At 34.5% G+C, this 6,274-nt stretch overlaps 1 pseudogene; it reads right to left on the bottom strand.

Annotated features, from left to right (window-relative positions):
- Positions 1 to 4,435: 4,435 nt before the first annotated feature.
- Positions 4,436 to 5,720, bottom strand: LOC140713362 (histone-lysine N-methyltransferase SETMAR-like; annotated as a pseudogene).
- Positions 5,721 to 6,274: the final 554 nt, after the last annotated feature.

The following is a 6,274-nucleotide window of genomic DNA, read 5'->3' as shown; positions in this document are numbered from 1 at the left end:
ATACTCTGCCACAAAAGTTTTAGAATTTGTAATCAAATTCAGGAAAGTTGCCGATATAAAATCAGCATAACAAAATCGCTAGCATTTCCATAAATAAATAATAAAATTGCTGAAAAAAATCAAGAAGGCAATTCCATTTAAAATGGCCACAAAAATGAATAAAGTACTAGGAATAAATTTAAGCAACTAGGTGAAAGATCTCTACAAGGAAAACTAAAAAACATTGATGGAAATAATTGAAGAACATACAAACAAATGGAAAAACACCCTAGGCTCATCAATCAGAAGATTTAATATTGTTAAAATGACCATACCACTGAAAGCAATCTACAGATTTAATTCAATCCCCATCAAACACCAATGTAATTTTCATAGAAACAGTAAAAACCAGCCTAAAATTTCTGTGGAACAATAAAAGTGACAGAATAACCAAAACAATCCTGAGCACAAAGAACAAAGCATAACATTATCTGACTTAAAAATACATTACAAATCTCTAGTAACCAAAATAGTGTGTAATTGACATAAAAACATAGACACATGAAACAGAATAGGGAACCCCAAAATAAAGCCATAGATGTACAGCCAACTGATTTTCTACAAAATTGTCAGTAATATACATTGGGGAAAGGACACCTTTTTCAACAAATTGTGCTAGGAAAACTGGTTAACCATGTCCAGAAGAACAAAAATGGAGCCCCATTTCTCCTCATATACAAAAATCAACTCAAGATGGATTAAGACCCAAAACTATAAAACTATTAGAAAAAAAAATAAGGAAAAATATTCAAGTAATTGGTCTAGGAAAATATTTTATTACTAAGACCCCAAAAGCACAGGAAACAAAAACAAAAATAGACAAATGAGATCATATTAAACTACACAACACTATTCACAATAACAAAATCGTGGAATCAAGCTAAGTGAATATCAACTGATGACTGAATAAAAAATGTAGTATATATACACTATGGAATATAATGCATCTTCAAAAAGAATAAAATCATATCTTTGGCAGCAACATGGATGAAGCTGGAGATCATTACCCTAAGTGATATCTCAGAAACAGGAAATCAAATACCACATGTTCTCACTTATACATGGGAACCAAACAAAGAGTACATATGGACATGAAGACAAAATAACAGACACCAGGGACTCCAAAATGGGAAAGGTTGGGAGGTTGGCGAAGGTTGAAAAATTACCTATTGGGTACAATGTTCAATACTTGGATACACTAGAAACTCAAACCTCATCACTATGCAATATATTCATGTACAATACCTGCACATGTACCCCCTGGGTCTATAATTTTAGTTAGTTTATTTTTGAGTCATGGTCTCACTCTGTCACCCAGTCTAGAGTTCAGTGTCCTTATCTTGGCTCATCCTCCTGGACTCAAGTGATCCTCCTACCTCAGCCTTCCAAGCAACTGGGACCACAGGTGCACTCCACAATGCCTGGCAAATGTTTTGTATTTTTCAGAGATGGGGTTTCACTATGTTGCCCAGGCTGGTGTCAAACTCCTGAGCTCAAGCAATCTGACTTGAAATGAAATGCATCTTCAAACAAGCAGTATTTTTTAAAGTAATCATAATACCAAGAGATTATAAAGATTAAATTTAAAAAAAGATTTAAAAGGAGCTTAGTAAGTTAAATTATGAGCACGTTTGGGATCCTTGACCTCCCGAAGTTCTGAGATTACAGGTGTGAGCCACCACACTGGCCGTGGATCCATAATTTAGAAAAATGAAAAAAAAAAAAAAAAAAAAAACAGACGTACTATGTTTCTCAGTGAAAGAAAAATGCATTCCTATGGACTGAGGGAAGACTTTTGATGTTGAAAAAAAAAAAAAAATGAAGATCTCAAGATAACCCTCACCCATGGCAAACACTCTAACTCTACAGTTAAAATTCAACCTATAGCATTTTTCTTTTTTTCAAGTAGTTGTTCACCTTCTTTGTCCTCAAGTTCTGAAAAAAACAAGTATGAGAAAGCACAATTGTTCCACAAGAGAGTGAATGGTAGGATAGATGAGAAGAGATGTAATGAAATGTGGCTTCAAACAAGGAGTATTTTTAAAGTAATCATAATACCAAGAGATTATAAAGATTAAAATTTAAAAATAGATTTAAAAAGAACTTAATTATGAGCACAAAATTCTGAACAGCATACATTATGAAATTAAACGCACCTGAAATTCATTACTTTCTCGAGTTCTCAAATGTCATCTTCCTAAAGACAGAGTTTGTTTCTTATCAGATCTATGTAAATAACGTGGTATATAGGCAGAGAGAAACTAAAACTGCCTTTTCATTTCTGGCTGCTGCCCAGTTACCACTGTGCTTGCATGACATTTACAAGCCAGGTTAGTGAGGTCACCCTCACTATACTAGATTCTCTTTTATACATTATTGCCCTGGATAATTGTGTTGGAAATTGCCATCAAATGCCTTTTCTGCTATGATACTAAGTAATTTGGGATTAGTAAAACAATCGTGGTGCCAAGCAACATGCATCAGAGTATAGATTTTGGAGTATGACAGACTGTATTCGCATACTGTTTTTTGCTATTTTACTCCTTGGTGTGTTAAGACTTTGGAGGATTTGCTTGAAACTGATGCCTCATCTGTGAAACACAGGTGACAATACAAACACATTGGACATAATACAACAGGATGTATATGTTGCATTTCTAACACAGTTTTTGGCAGGTAACTTGGCTAATGGTTAGGAACAGACTCTGAGCTATGATACCTGGATTGTAATCTCAGTTCTGCCAGTTACTAGCTGTAAGGAAAAAAAAAAAAAAATCTGCTTTAGATTTCTCATTCATAAAGTAAGAAGGACAGTGGGACTTTTTTATGGTTGTTATGAAGATCGCATGAGTAAATGTATATAAAATGCTTAGAACAGACATATACTGTTTAATACAAATTGTTTATAAATTTAGTGACATATTTGGGAAGCCAAAAACAATTGAGAAGAAAGATTTAATTCTGTCAACTCATAATACGAAAATCATATATTAATGTATGTTATATATTAATATATGTGAATTTATATAATTAGTATACATTCATATATATTCAGATCTATATATTTCTGAGTATATATATTTAGCGTACATCTGAATTTAGTGTAGATCTGAATTATATATGAATCATACATATGAGTATATATATCTGAATATATATATGAATTCACAGTATATATATACATACACACATATTTATGTATGTGACACTGTGCATATATATCTGTGTGTGTGCGTGTGTGTGTGTGTGCGCGCGCACTAGTAGTAAAAAGTTGAAAAGGAAGAAGACATATGCAACCACAGTCATTATGCAAATATTTTTCAGGTATATTCCAGAACTACGAATATAGGCCTTGAATTTACTTTTTCTGTTAACTACATTCAGCTAAGGTACTGTCCATTTTATCTTATACATCCTTAACATTTTTATGCAATGGAAGTTGTAATATGAAGTCTGTTGAAGTAGCACTCAATAGCCTTTTATTTTTTAATCGACAGATAAAATTATATGTATTTATCAAGAAAAACATGATACTTTGAAGTATATGTACATTATGGAATGACTAAATCTAGCTAACATATACATTACCACACATAGTTACAATTTTTGAGGTAGCAACACATAAAAATTCACTCATTTAGCATTTTTCAAAGATATAACATGTTGTTAACTACAGTCAGAGAGAAGGAATGTGTTCAAGAGATGTACACTAAATAATATTGAACATTAAAGCAACAAAGAACACACAAGTTGTCTTAAATAAAGGCAGTTGAAAGTGTAACAGTGAAAAGTGCTTCATATGCTCTCACAGGTTACCATCTGTAGAGTACTTTCTATGTGCCAGGTTCAGGATGCACACGGTATCACTTAGTCTTCAGAATGACTTCATGAGGTTGGTCTAATAGCATCATTCCTTTACAAGCAGGGAATTAGGGGCTCAGGGGATGATTGCTCTAAACTGTTGGACTGTATTTTGCTATTATTTTTAGAGTTTTCACCACTTTCTCCCTTCAGTTTTTTAATGTTCTGAACTATATGCCAGAATGTGACTCCAAGTCATAGATACATCTCGACCATGTCCTTCTAGTTTGGTTTGACACTACTATTTACATTGTTCCACAGTTGCATCTGCCAATGGAATGGGCAATTAGGTGACATTAACCTTGAGACCCTTCGCTTTTAATTCAAAATAGTTCAACATACTCCACATAGCTTGTCTTCCACATGAAGGCAGATGTGGTATATAGTTTTTCTTCTTGTCAGCGTTACCATGATACATATGTATGTTCACATGTACCTAACATCTTTCCAATGTACTGTTTAAGCAGATGCAAAAGTAATTGTGGTTTCAGACTGTAAATTTCAAATCATTATAGCTGATTCAAACACATCTTTGTTAATCAAAATAGGAACCATTACAATCAACACATTTTTGCCAATGAGATATTAGTTTGTTTATTCCTGTAGCATAAAAATCCATGTTTCCAGATTTGACCCAACTCTTGGAAAGCATTTTTCATTATCCTGCTGGTTGTGGAAATATTTTCCCTGTAAAAAATTGTTGAGATGCATGGAGAAGTGGTAGTTGGTTGGTGAGTGGTCAGGTGAATATGGCTGATGAGGCAAAACTTTTTAGCCCAATTCCTTCAAGTTTTTAATTTTTACTTTAAGTTCCGGGATACATGTGCAGCATGTGCAGGTTCATTACACAGATATTCGTGTTCAATGGTGGTTTGCTGCACCCATCAATGCATTCTCTAGGTTTTAAGTCCCGCATACAATAGGTGTTTGTCCTAATCCTCTTCCTCCCCTTGTCTCCCACCCCTCAAGAGGCCCAGGTATGTGTTGTTCCCTTGCCTGTGTCCATGTGTTCTCATTGTTCAACTCCCACTTATAAGTGAGAACATGCAGTCTTTGGTTTTCTGTTTCTGTGTTAGCATTGGTTGTGTAACATGCGGTCGGGCATGGTCATGGAAAAGAATTGGGCCCTTTCTTTTGACCAATGCTGGCTGCAGGCATTTCAGTTTTTGGTGCATCTCTTCAATTTGCTGAGGATACTTCTCAGATGTAATGGTTTCACTGGGATTCAAAAAAGCTGTAGTGGATCAGACTGGCAGTAGACCACCAAACAGTGAGCATGACGTTTTTTTTGGTGCAAGTTTGGCTTTGAGAAGTGTTTTGGAACTTCTTCTCAATCCAACCACTGAACTGGGTGTTGCCAGTTGTTGTATAAAATCCACTTTTCATCACACTTCACAATCCAATCGAGAAATTTTTTGTTGTTATTGCATAGAATAAGAGAAGATGACATTTCAAAAGAACAATTTTTTTTTTCACTCAGCTCATGAGGCATCCACTTATTGAGCTTTGTCGCTTTTCCAGCTTGCTTCAAATGCCAAACAACCACAGAATGGTCAACATTGAGTTCTTCAGCAAATTCTCCTGTAATTGTAAGGGGACTGGTTGTGATAATATTCTTAATTGGTTGTTGTCAACTTCTGATGGCTGGTCACTACGCTCCTCATCTTCAAGGCTCTTGTCTCCTCTGCAAAACCTCTTGAGCCACCACTGAACTGTATATTCATTAGAAGCTCCTGGGTCAAATACCTTGTTGATTTTGCGAGTTGTTTCTGCTGCTTTTAGAATAAGAAAATTGCTCAAATTTGCTTTTTGCCTAACATCACTTCCGTAGTCTTAAAAAAACATAAAATAAACAGCAAGTAATAAGTCATTAGCAAAAAATCATAAAGCAAGAAATGCCCATTAAAATAAGGTGTAACATAACTACATTTATCTTTACATTTTTTAGATAGTGAAACACTAGGTTGAGAACTATTAGGGATACATGGTTTATATCTCTTTTGTTTGAAAATTCAGAAAAGTAGAAAAATGACTCATTTTTATGCTGCCAGAGCTTAGTTTACATCTATTGTTCTACTAGTTGTGAGACATCAGGCATATTTCTTGACCTCACAGTGTTAAGCTAAGCAACTTAAGCAAGTTCAGCAGCACATCCCTTAGTGTAAGCACTTAAAGATCAAAGTCTAGAAATATCAGATACTTAGCCTCACAGGATTCTAGACACCCATATGCTTCATTCTCATTCTTTTCTCTTTAACATAGGGAGAAAACTTTATAGAACATCATAGAGGTAGACAGATATAAATAGGTAGATGACCATAGAAGTATAGACATACCCACATTTCCTTAAGGACTTTTTTGTATATAATAGTTG

Source organism: Chlorocebus sabaeus, chromosome 1 (assembly GCF_047675955.1).
Source record: "Chlorocebus sabaeus isolate Y175 chromosome 1, mChlSab1.0.hap1, whole genome shotgun sequence".
Classification (NCBI taxonomy): domain Eukaryota; kingdom Metazoa; phylum Chordata; class Mammalia; order Primates; family Cercopithecidae; genus Chlorocebus; species Chlorocebus sabaeus.
The sequence above is the reverse complement of the archived record's forward strand: the minus strand, read 5'-3'. Positions and strand labels throughout refer to the sequence as shown.